Consider the following 13078-nt stretch of genomic DNA (forward strand, 5'->3'; position numbering starts at 1 on the left):
GGGGTGACACACACAAAATCCCTGTACGGCGATGCAGTGATGACGAAGGCAGCTATTTGTGATCGGAGCTCTGCGGTGTGCTCCTTTACTGCTGCGCGCTCCAAAGTTATCATCTGACTGTCGATCATCGTTTCGAGGCAGGTAATGAGGATTGTGAATTTTGTATAAAATACTTTTGTTTTGCAGAAGTTCCGAGTACATGTTATGTACGACATGGGTGTGTGTTCAAGCAGCTGAAAAGGAGAAGGATGGACGATGGTGGACAATGTTTTGTCTGAGGCCGCGTCTGTGAGAGGGAGTCGTAGCAACGTCCCCGTCAGTGGAAAGAGAGAAGTTCTGAGTGGATCCGGTGAGGGATTTGGGACCACTGATGACATGTTCATTACAAATTAATTTCAGTGAAGTTTGAATGCAAGTCATGAAGAATGTGCTTCACTCCCCTGACTGGCTCTGAAGGCGGGAATGTCTTCAAACTGGCTTTCCATAATCACTAAGGATACATTACAAATATCGAGTGTGTACTGGAGTTTATGCGTATTCTAAAGTTGAAGAGTGGAAGCAAATAAAGCCATTCGTATTATTTCATCTCTCACCCAATCGATAAGTCATCGGATAAGCTGTGCTGATTATGGAATTGGACTTAGTAGATTCTCAATATCTCTCATCCCCAGTGAGAATAGTAAGGAGGCCTAGAACCGAACCCTGGAGGACAACTTGGGATGTAATATGCTATTGCAGTGTTGTTCAGAGTGACATGCTAAAATGTACTTACCATTGGAATGAGAGGAAGTTACACCATCTCTGTGGTCGTCCTCTTTACTGTTTCAGTCCATTTTGTGGTATTGAACAACACATTTTGAGGAGGGGGGAAAAAACATGTCTCTGGTTTGAACGCATATTCGCTCACAATGGTGACATCAAACCAAGAATGGAGGGGAAAAAAATAAATATCAGTCTTTTTGTCAAATGGTTGCATAAATTGACAGCTGGGGATGGAAAGAAGTCAAAAGTCCCATCATGGTTTTGAAAGAAGGTGGGGAAGATGTCAGTCGTTTGCAAGGGAAAAAAGATGAAGAAAAAAAACTTTCCCTCTTGGCAGTGCTTCAGCATTCACTGTATTGGAATCATTTGGGTTGGGGTTGTAGAGGGGCAGAAATCCCCCTCGGCAAAACCACACACAGCCAAGTGGTCCAGTCCAGCTGAGAGGGGCCGCACGGGCCCGCAGGCCACAGCGAAGCAGAGGAAACCCTACTTCGAGGCGAGCATGCTTCATATTGATTTCTCCCGCAGAGGTGCTTTTAGCCTTCAGGGACCTTCTTCATCCTTCCCTGCCCACTCACGAGCTTCCTGCTCAGGCTTCATGGGCTGAGCTGGACCCCTGGATGGAGGTGCGGGCCACAGAAGGAGAGAAGCAAGAGCCCATGGCAATGATGATGAGCTGCACTGGGGTCTCGGAGTTCAGTCATCTACACGCATTCATCCAGCCTTGCAACCACCCACCCGTGTTTCCATCTGGAAAAAAAAAAAAGGAGTGTTTTACAAAACCTCACCTTTGGCATTCAGCATCCCTCCGTTCAATGCAAATGCAAATGCAAACAGTAACACTTTGATTAAAAATATGTGGGAAGAAAACACCAACTTGCTCTTTTGTAACCCGCCCCAAGGCGCCCACCGCTGCACACAAACAAATAAAAATGAGCTCTGGGTGCTCTTTGAAATGCACTCTGCTCATAGTGGAGACGTTTACAATAGAAGAGCAGAACAGAATCAAATACAACTTGTTGCAGAAACAATACAGCGGCAAATCTGTTGAGCAGCTTTCCGTTTAGCGGCACACTATATATTACTTCAAGTATTTTAAAACACACACACATATATGTATACATGAAGTATGTACAGTATTTAGAAAGAGAATCTCTGTCATCACTTAACATTTAGCTATTTTCGTTTAGCTGTAACTTAGCGAGCTAGCAAACATACACCTATTTAGCTTTAAAGCTATTTGAGCGATCAGCTATGGTCTCTTGGTCAATAAAATGTCACGTGATGGAAATGAACCAATCCGTTATGTTTTATCAAAGGTAGAATTAACCCGCGTATCCATTTGTTGCTATTCATACAACCGTGAATACCCACCGTCAGATTCCACACTGAATAATAAGTACACTCGTAAGTAAATTGAGACAAACTCATCACGAGGTGGTGTGCCATGAGGTTTTTCAAATGCAAAATTGGTGCGATGACTCCATGAAGGTTGGGAAACACTCTTCTAAATCATTTTGTGATGATGGTACAATGTCATCTTTTATGACTGTTCTTTTCTCTGGACAACAAATTGCTGCGAGCGACGTCTCAGCACAGCACACCTCCACATCCTCGTTTCTGTCAGAACAGGCAGCGAGCATCGCATTCAGCTCAGTGTGCCGTCATCCCGGAAAATTAATAGGACAATGAAGGTGGTGAGATAAAGGGACGGCGTTGCGATAGGGTGCTGGCCAATTTGGCTTGGCTGTTACTGTGCGTGCTTTCAAAAATAAAAGTGGGGGAGCAGTTGCCTCTTACTGGCCTTGGCCCAGGGAGTGATGTGGGGTGAAGATTCGGACACAATGCCCCCATTGAGCGGGTGCGCACATGGGTGTTAACTCCCCATTCCTTCACACACAATAGTCCCCCCCCATCACCTGCCTCACCCCCTCACCCCAACATTAGAGCTGGAGTAAGCGACAATGTTGGTTCAGGGCAGCCTTCCTCCGCCTTGCGAGAAAGAATGGAGACACATCAAGTTGGGAGAAAAGGAGGCTGGGGGTGGAGTACGTCGTGGATTGGCAGTGCCGTGACCCCGTGGCTTTGGACTTGACAAACAAAACAGAGATGTGTCCACGAACACAATCGCACGTTGGCCTTGAATAATTACATGCTTCCACAAGTTGACAAAGGTTGTGTCGACTATTCTAACGTTGTAACTCTTAGATTACATTATAAGCGGTTAACGCACAACATTTGTTGACATTGTTGCTCATATTAATGTCTTGACCAGCAATCTAAATTTGAGCTGAACGATTTTGAAAAATAATTATTGTATGTAGTGTATTGTGTTTTTCTTTTTTTACAAGCAATCTGTATCACAATAAACTATCAGATTCATTTCACATATATGTTTTGGTTTTACAGATGAGGCTTACTCAAAAATAATGGCAAAATAACCATGAATTAAATAAAGACAGTTTATCTACTTCAAATGGAGTTGTGGACTGACATTTTGACCTGTCGTCTTTTTAGTATTCACTCTGACAACTTCATTCCATCTTATCCAACAAGTGTGGTGTAAACATAAGTCAGTATGTTATGAATCAACAACAAATTATCTAGACACTAAATAAATAAATAATAAATAATTTAAAAAAAACAATGCAAAATGTCATAGACCATCTAACAAAGTGAAATCGATGTAGCTGTATTATCACCTTTTTAAATAACTGATATGTGGGGGAAAAAAAAAGTTCAGCAACACATGGAGATAGTCAACAGAACAATAATCATGGGCATATATTTTTTATCCTCTGTGAAAAGAATCTGCAGGTTGACTGAGACACTTGACACTTGTAAAACTACTTCACTTGGCGTTTGTAGGGCAAATTATTCTGCCCTTTGGTGACCAAGACACGCAAAACAAGGAGCACAATGTGGTGCTGGACCAAATTAATGGTATTTCAATTCATTTCAATGGGGAAAGATGATTAGAGATACAGTACAAGTGTTTGAAGTCACATGCATAAATGAAACTCTAAAGCAGGGGTGTCCAAATTCGGTCCTTTAGGGCCACTACCCTGCATATTTGTCATGTCTCCCTCCTCCAACTCACCTCATTCAAATGATCAAGACCGTTATCAGGCTTCTGCAGAGCTCGCTAATGAGCTGATTATTTGGGACTGTTGGAGAAGGGAAACATCTAAAACATGCAGGATAGTCGCCCCCGAGGACAGGATGTGGACACCCCTGCTCTAAAATCTATCCACCACTGTACTAAAATACAAATTACACGCGCAGACTGTCGGTTTGATGTACTTGAAACGACAGATAAGGACTTCATCCTCACTGTTTAAAATGCTTCGCGATTGCAGCTGAGCGCAGGAATCACATCCGCCGCTGACTTTTTAAAACATCATGAAGCGCATCTCCAAAGACTATTTAACAACCAAATGTGTGTGCGTGTGTGTGTGCATGTGTGTGTGTGCGCGCGCATTAAGAACCCTCTTTTAATGGACGCTTTTATTTCATATTCAAGACAGGTAAAGTCTCCCCTGGCAAAGAAAAGGTGTTAATGGAGGCGGTGTATCTCTCTAAAATGTATAAAGAAAGCTATTTGTGTGGCTGTGAATAGTTAGCAAAAAAGCGAGCTCATTGTGCTGATGTAAAAGACTACAACGTACACTACAGAAGGAAAGAGCAACGAACCACTGCAAAATGAGAGGAGGAAAAAACGATTTCATCAGTGGTGGGGGCTGGGGGGGGAGACTGGCAGACAGAGGAAATAGATTAGGAGGTTCATAAACGTGCGCTGGCAGAAGGGAATATCCAGGAAATGGAGTGAAAGGAGGAACAAGAGGAGATTTTGTATGTGTGCGTGTGTGTGTGTGTGTGTGTAGAGGGCCGCTCTGAGAAGTGACAAATGACGTCTGTCTTTGCTTGTCCGTCTGCATCCTGAGTGACACTTTACCACCTTGGCGGCAGCATGCGGGCGCAGCAGGCAGGCCGGCTTTCACACTTGCGAGCCATCACTGCAACTTCCATCCATTTCCTTTCCCCCTCGGTTCTATCCGGGCTGCAACTCCGACTCTCATCTGTGTGCAGCCACATCAAATCTTGGCCAAATCGTCGCCTCGCCTTTCTCGTGTTTTTGTCAAAACCTTTTCTTCCTCTCACTGTTGGTGATCGGCGGATGTTTCAAGATGGACTGAATGGATCAACATGGGGCCTAGTAGTAACGTTTTCGAAACTAGGCTTTAAAAAAAGATGCAAAAGAAGCAATCATTTTGGGAATATATTACACTGGGTTTAAAGTAGCCCAAATTGGATGAAAGAAGTAACCCAGAGCTGGCTCTAAAAGGGACCAAACCATTGCTTGGTTATTTATACCGAGCACATTGGTTTGAGGATTTGACCCAACAGTTTGGGTCAAATCCTCAAATCAAAAAGATTTTGATCCAAGAAGGTGTTTAAACGACTCATACTGATGAGTTAAAACTACTAAGAAATGGGTGACCAGGTCAGTCAGTATAGCTGTGGTTAAAAAAAAAAAAGAATACTAATTTTATTCACAAAATTTTCCAAGAAAAAGAAGAAGCAACAATTTTCCCTGTCAGGAGTCATTCCATCCCTTTTCAGCAGCAAACAGTTGGCATTCACAATTGGAACTGAGCGTAACTGCTCCACACACTTGTCCTAACTGCTGCTGCAAAAGTTTAGTTTGTGATCCACACCCACAAAGTTTGAGGGTTTTTTTTTTTTTTTTTTAGTTTGGTGCTGGGCCTCGCTAATAAACAAACAAATGGAATGAAACCATCACCTCCCCAGCCGAGGCGAGTTATACCGTTTCATAGTATCTCCCCAACTGTCTCTTGAAGATCTGAAAAGCAACATGACCCCGTGAATATTTCCTCTCCATAAATGTGCACAAACAAGCCTCAAAGCTGTGATGCTCCTCTTCTTCGTCCACGCACAATGCATTACCATCTGCATTCTGGCCTGCTCAAACACTTCTCGCTCTCTTCATGTGCGCCGCTTGAAAGGTGGCCCAAACAGCGGGACACACACTCGGCTAACAAACCTCATTAAGGGTCCATACACAGCGGCTGTCCGCTAACACTGTGGCTGTCACGTATCTGCTCTCAACGCGCATGACGTCCACAAAGCGTCCTTACAGAGCTAATTAGGAACCTTCCCCTCTCAATTTGAAACTCATCTGAATAGGAGGGAAAATGACAACGAGGAGGACGGATGGGAAAAGGCGGGAGACGAAAGTAACAAAAGATGAAGACGAGAGAGCCGCCGTGGAATTAAAAACAGCGAGAACTAAATACGGTGACTCGCCTCGGTGTGGTGTTAGCTTCTTTGTGAGCGTAGCTACACCGCGATTGGTGTGCCGCGTAGGGTTAGGAAAGGGAGGAACAGCCTCTCAGCGCCAAAAGAGCAGCTGCCGACATTTCTAAAAAGCTCCTCGAGAAGCTTTTAAACGGGCGCGGAATAATGGAAAGAGCAAATCCTCCCTAAATGTGAGGCAGCTTAATACCTGCGTTGATGTTTTTGACCTTCTTTGCTTTTGTGCAGGCTAATTGTTTTCAGAGGAGCACAGTATGGAAATGATGAGTGTTGTCTTCTGTTTAAAATGTCTTTCAGCTCCTCCCTCGAAGAAAGACAGAAGGTCAGGGCGATCTGAAAAGCATTTGCCACAGAAAAGAGTCGTCCTCCTCGTTCATGTATATTTTTCGTCCACTTAAAAGATTTCCTCACAATTGCCGTGGTTGACACTCCGCTTAAGATTATTTTGCCAGTGTCTGTGCTTTATGTGAGTTTTTAAAAAAATATATTTCTGACAACCCTTTTGTTTGACTCCCTTCATTTAAAAACAGCTACTTGTGGTGTCTTCTCTTTATTTGGTCAAAATTGGCTGGTGACTTTGATGACGACACAATGTCAAAAAGACAGAGAGGAGAGAGGTGGTTGGGAGATTAACGATTGAGATCCTGGGGACAGGAGCAACTTGGAGGAACGAGGATGATGCAGCAGATTCGGAGAAAGAGAATTTAGAAGATGAAAAAACATGTCAAGATAATGTTTTTTTTTTCATTGTGTCAAGTTATGCAAACACGTTATTGCATATAATTGACAGGACAAATTCATTTTTACTTTTACTTACACACATTCCAGTCTGTCCATTTTTTTTTTTTTTAACTGTAAGGAAAAAAGTCTGTCAACTTTCACCAGAATCTTTTTTTACGCTTGCGGTGAAAAGACATGATTTCACCGAACCGCTCCAGCTGTCTTCGGGTGAGGATTGACCCTCAACTGGTCTCCAGTAGGCTACTGTATGTCATTGTAATTAAAGGGGAAGCCAAGCCCCAAAAATGTTATTTACAATAAAATGTTGCATGCTTTCCCATTAGTCTAAACACAGTATTCGGGTGCATATTTCATTTGTGGAATATGAATTAAGTTGCAAAATCCATCCGTTTTTAACCATTACCATTTTGCGGCTTGCTGTCAACTGAAAATGACATCACAGTTGTTCAGGGCTCAGGTAACGACCAATCACAGCTCAGCTTGCTAACATCACATGACCAAACTCAGAAAACAGGTGATTCTTTTTCTTACATGTCTCCATTTCGAAAACTGGACAACTTATTAAAAAAAAAAAAAAAAACACTATACCACTGTCTCATCTCATTTTAACATTTTGTTCTGATTAACAAGGATTCTGCATCAACATTTTCAAAGGGCACACAAATGTAAAATAAGGACAGCACTGCATCACTATCTTGCTCTCCAGTGTCACGTTTTTACTGCACGGCATTGTTTTTGGGAGTCTTTGTTGAGTCCACAGACGAATTTTAAGTTCAAGTTGAAGTTATGACCTAATTGTTCTCGTCAGGCCCTTGATGGAAAAAAAAAAAAAAAAAAAAAGAGAGCGCAAAGGATTCTGGGGGAATGGCAGGTGTCCCTATGTCACAGCGACCAGCTTGTTAATTTGCACAACTCGTACACACACGCTCCCCTGCGTGTGTGCATGAGTGTATATATCAGTGATGGGACTTGACCCTGGCGAGTTGCGGCAGTGTTTGCGCGTCTTGCTGGGCGTGGGAAAAAGACGGGACCCCTTTTCACAGCTGCTTCGGCTGAGGCCTAGACTGCTGGGGTGCCCCCCCCCCTTACACCCCCTTACCCTTGTCTGACTAGACCCTCCAAATCCCCCCCCCCACCTTCAATCCTATTCACGCTGCGGCCTAGTGGCTTTCAAAAGCACCCCCCTCCGCTCCCCATCCCTTCCCCAGTCCTTCATAAATACATCTTATTATTCAAGCCCTCGTTTGCATAGCGATTCTAAAGAGATCTCCACTTTGCTCGTGAGGCCTTTTTGGAGCGAACAAGTGCAAATTTCAGTTTAGTAATCTCCTTGTGTTAATATTTGTCTAGAGCGCCGGGCGCACACTTTAAGGAGAATTTCAGATATTTCTGCTTTGCTGCAGAGAAAGTTGAGCGTGAGCGCTTTGCTTGTGTGTATTCCATCTGCCACCGGCTATTGTACAGTAGCTCACCCGCTCATACATACGCACGCTGACACCCCCCCACCCCCACTCTCTGCAATGCATTACTGCAGAGATTTATCTGCCATCAGTCTGTATAATACGGAGGTTATAATTTACATCCACTTTAGAAAACAGCGGCGCGGGCCCATTCCTTGCATATGCTAATCGCAAGCTTGGGAAAATCGGGGCAACTCAAAGAACTCCATACTAAATTTGAATAACTGAGCTTTCTATTGAGCGCCAAGGTTGTGGAACCATGAAGATTTGACCTTGGTGATAATATGTACTTTGTGTTTAATTCTTAATGCCGGGGTTGAAGAGAAGCTCCTAAGTGGGGAGATGGAATGTTGTCTTGGGCAGGATTTAGTTCGGATAAAGTACCGGCGGCGTTTGGAAAGAAATAATTCACCCAAATTTACAAAATTGCTGATGCGTCGGCCAAATGCTTCGCCGTGGCTGAATTATGCATCGGCCGCGCACCTTTGTGCAAGCGTAGCTGACAATAACAAGGAGACAAGGGGAGGTTGTCGCGTCGAGGCATTAAGGACGAAAAGGACAGAGCCACCCAAACGCTCTTTCCGCATGAGCGGGTCCAAAACGTCGGCTTGAGCCCGACTCCCGTGCCTGCCTAACGGGATAAAGGAACCGCAGCAAAGATTACACGGCCACCTCCCCGCCACCTACCACACACTCTACCTGACAAATAGGATCATCGTGGTTAAAGGGATAAAACGCTGACCGCATGAGAATGAAAGAGGTGTGTGTGTGTGTGTGTGTGTGTGTGTGTGTGTGTGTGCGTGTGCGGAGGTTGAGGAGGAGTGTAAAAATGTTTATGCTTGAAAGCAAAAACAAATGATGTACATACGCTCCTGTCATTGTTTTATACGTTGTACATGACCGTGCAAAATTCGATCACTTTGCTGTGAGACAATGCAAAATGTCTGCAGTTGTTTAGCGAGGGTGGGGGGGGGGTGCTCATATAGTTGCATAACACAGATTATAACTGCCTGTTCATGTGTGTAAATATGAGCTTGCCTAAGGAGAACTAGGCAGACACTTGTAGCAGCCGTCAGGTTGTATTGCAATTGTTTTTATTCAAATGTAAACCTCATTATTTTCAAAGTGCTTGTCCTGTCTCGTATCGAGGTATGACAACGCCTTTGTGATGAACATGGTGAAAATAAATTCCTGTGTCCACGATATACAGATAGCTAAATAATTAAACTGTCTGATGAATATTTTTTAATACAGATTGATTTACTGCTTGTAATTGTGGACAAAATTCACGGAGGGCCTCGTGAAGGGAGAAAAAAATTTGCAATTTGATTATTTTTCAAAATCAGCCCGAGTACACATACTGTAGTATTTGTGTTGGATGTGTGCCTTTAAGGGGTGTGTGACGTCAGAAGCTGGAGTTGGGGATGGCCCGTTCTTGCAATGAGGACATAAAACAGCAGCTACGTGCAATGCCAGTGTTTGTATTTGTTTGCCTGACTGTTTTTGTCACTGCCATTAGTCACCAAAGCGCACCCCCTGTGTTTTTCCACTCAACTCTCCATTCCCAAGCCATGCCCACCTGTGCCAGTCAGCTACCCACCCACCTATTTAAGGCTCTCCTGATCATTCATTGCCAGATTGCCTGCTACCCACCAACACAAAACCTTTTTTTGTGGCCTGCCAATCCTCTTTTTCCCCTGACCACTAGTTCTACCCTCGAACATCTGCCTGCCCCTGTGGTTGTTTCATATTTTTCCCACAATGACAACTAATTGTGAGTTTTTCCGACATGCTATCTGTGGGTTATGGAGCATTACATGATCTAATCTTAAATCAATGTAAAATGAAGGTACCGCTCTAAAATACAGACGTGCAATTCAAGTATGAGTGGCTCAAGAAACACACACACACACACACACACACACACACACACACACACACACACACACACACACACACACACACACACACACACATCTAATCCTGTGGAAAAGCCTGGAGCATCTTTCCGTTTGACCTCCAGGTGCAAACTATAAAAGTGAGGCTCTAAATGACAGCTGAAGCGCACGTGTACCTGCAGGCTGACGGATGAGCTCCTCATCATCACTGCTAGCCTTGTGGCTTCAGAAGCCAACTTTCGGGCTGATGTCTTTGGCATTCTCCTTTGAAAGAAAAACATAAAGACAATGTTGGCGCACAAGGAAGTTAAAGAAAATGACGCTTGAAAAAAAATGATAGACACTCATTCATTTCCTCATGTATGATATCATATACTGTATGTCTCATTGTCTGGTGCACGTATGCCATGCTTGATACAACACACACGATGAAACGAGGATAAAATTGAATCTTTGCGGCATCTGGGCACCTTCATCAGTTGCTAAGCTACAAAAACAGACTAGTACAAGATACAGCGTGTTCCATGTAAAACAATCACACGCATCCACACAGCCAGTCACACTTGGGCCAAGCTCTTGTCTAACGGTGCACATCAAATATTGTCAGTCATGGTCTAAATAGAGCATGCTGAGACTTCAGGGATATTCAGTCATCTCCCAGGCCTGATGATTCCACACCAGGAATAGATCAAACGCCATGCGTTGTCCTATTTTCTTCTTTGCTGGCAAAAATAATCCACTCAATTGAATATGGTTCAAAAACTAGATTGGGTTTGAATGATGATTGTTATGAAACGTTGGAAACAAACACACAAGCAAAACCAGACTTTATGCTGCATTTACTTGTACATCATATTTTACATATACTTTTCTGAGAAAACGCTGTTGTGGTTCACAATATTACAGATCGTGAGCAGCACGTCATCATTAATTTTTTTTTTTTTAACGTCAAACAGGAATCCCTCAAGGGTCAGCTTTAGGAACATTGCTCATTAGCATGTACATAAACAAGCTTCCAGAATCATGCGAAGTTGTTGGTCTCCAAAAGTAGCGGATGATATATGTATGCATAGAATATATACCCATGGTAAAGCAGCCATGGCGGTCACGTGGGAGTTATTTGTGCATTTGGAGTTTATAGCTCGATGGCTGGAAATCTTATGTTTAGTTACTGACACTTGATATAGATATTCAGACTAACACAGAGAAGAAGTCAGCAGCATTCGTTTTTCATAGAGGATAAAGAATATATGCCTGTGATGCCTGTGCACCGCTTATGTTCATGCCCATCACTTAAAGTGCTGTCACTACCTCAGTATTGATGCTTCTTCTGTTAGCCCCTCCGTTGTGTTAGGTTTAAACTGTTTGACTTTAGTAAATTCTGTCAACTGGGAGTGCTAATAAACAGCTTGAATGATTGTTTGCCCATACGTGGCCTGCAATTAGATGGCAACAAGTCCAAGATGGATACCGCCATTCGACCAAAAGTCAGCCTGTATAAGCTCCTGTTTACCAGACCTGCAGGTGAGAATAAATGTAGGAAATGGATGCATGGAAACGAAGGCTGACTGAAGGGTTGGAAATGAATCAAATATTTACACACCTAAAAGCTAAATCCTAGAGCTCAGGTATATTAAAGATGACATTATTTTGTGATGAGGGTGTAACTGCAAGTGAGTCAAAAGATCGCAAAGCATCCTGGCATAAACAAACATCTGTGAAAAATGGAGGTTGCTGCGCTGCCAACATCACGTGTCCCCCAAACTGGCCAATCACGCGGAGTCTTTTGACACCTTCTACGTCTTCCCACTCCTGATATTATTACACCTTAAACACCCATTCATGTGCTGACACGTGTCAAGTCTCGCGTGAACGCTTCCTTTTTTGTCTTAAAGGCGAGATGATGAATGAATTGAGTTGAGTCTTGAAGGTACGCGCATGTGCAATGCACATGGACCGAGCCGTCAGCAAGTGAAGCACTCAGTCTTCTTTTCCGAAGCGAATATAATCACCATTTTCCTCGGTGGCGACTTGAGCATTCCCCTCAGCATCCAGCGTCCCCATGAGCAGATGCTGCCTTGAGCGAGTCCTCCGGTCCAGATAGCCGTCGTGGCTCGGGGGTTGGGGGGGCGTTGCGAGGTGTTCGGCGTCAGTTGGTACTTTCGGTTCTCTAGCTTTATGAAATTAAAACTCATACAGCTAGATAACCAAAGACACAAACTAAGCCTGTCGTCTCTCTTAAAGGGGCCCCGCACATCACCTCCCAAAGCTGAGAGGAGAACGCGTGGACGCGCGCGCATGCAGGCACGAGGTGTACCATTATGCAGCTCTGCTTATATTGGAAATAATAATGACTTATTGGAAAATTGTTTCGCTTGAATGATAATAAACGCTTTGAATCTTGAATATTATTCCACAACGACATCCACGTCATGGACAAAATGGGAAATATATCGTGATGGAAGAAAATTGCCTTACTCGCATCCTTTTAATGCAAGTAGTGTGTCTAAAAATACACAACATCACACTTACTTGCACTCCAACATGACTACTCCCGCTCCTCCTCTTCAGTGAATCAGTACGTCCCACCCCAAAAAATAAAAATAAAAGCTCAAGTCCGCTTTTCAGGTCCCCCCGAAAAGGTGGAAATTTTGAAAAAAAATGAGATAGATTTAAAAAGTGTGCATGCAGCCATTGTAGGGCAACTCCAAGTGGTCTGCAGCTTCTTGCAGAGTGCGACTGACAAGTGCAAGAAGTGCACATGGTGAGCGCACACACGTTAACTCCGCCTCACATGGAGCAAGAAAGGAGGGAGGCATGGAGGGAGGAGGGCATGAGAGACGGGGGGGGGGGGGGGGAAGGAAAGGGCAGGGGGGGGAA

General features: G+C 43.8%; 1 long non-coding RNA gene across 2 annotated transcripts in view; it reads right to left on the bottom strand.

Moving 5' to 3' along the window:
* LOC109507469 (uncharacterized) overlaps positions 1-13078 on the bottom strand; it is a 28821-nt gene that overhangs the window by 10246 nt on the left and 5497 nt on the right. The window contains exons 1-3 of one of the 2 annotated variants that reach the window (XR_002166473.1): positions 12731-12968; positions 10375-10462; positions 773-1512 (exon numbers count right to left, since the gene is read on the bottom strand). This is a non-coding gene — a long non-coding RNA (uncharacterized LOC109507469). Of the gene's footprint in view, positions 1-772; positions 1513-10374; positions 10463-12730; positions 12969-13078 lie in introns of those variants that run through there. The other variant, XR_002166474.1, reaches the window with a different exon arrangement.

This window comes from Hippocampus comes, unplaced genomic scaffold, assembly GCF_001891065.2.
Source record: "Hippocampus comes isolate QL1 unplaced genomic scaffold, H_comes_QL1_v1.1 scaffold105, whole genome shotgun sequence".
Classification (NCBI taxonomy): Eukaryota; Metazoa; Chordata; class Actinopteri; order Syngnathiformes; family Syngnathidae; genus Hippocampus; species Hippocampus comes.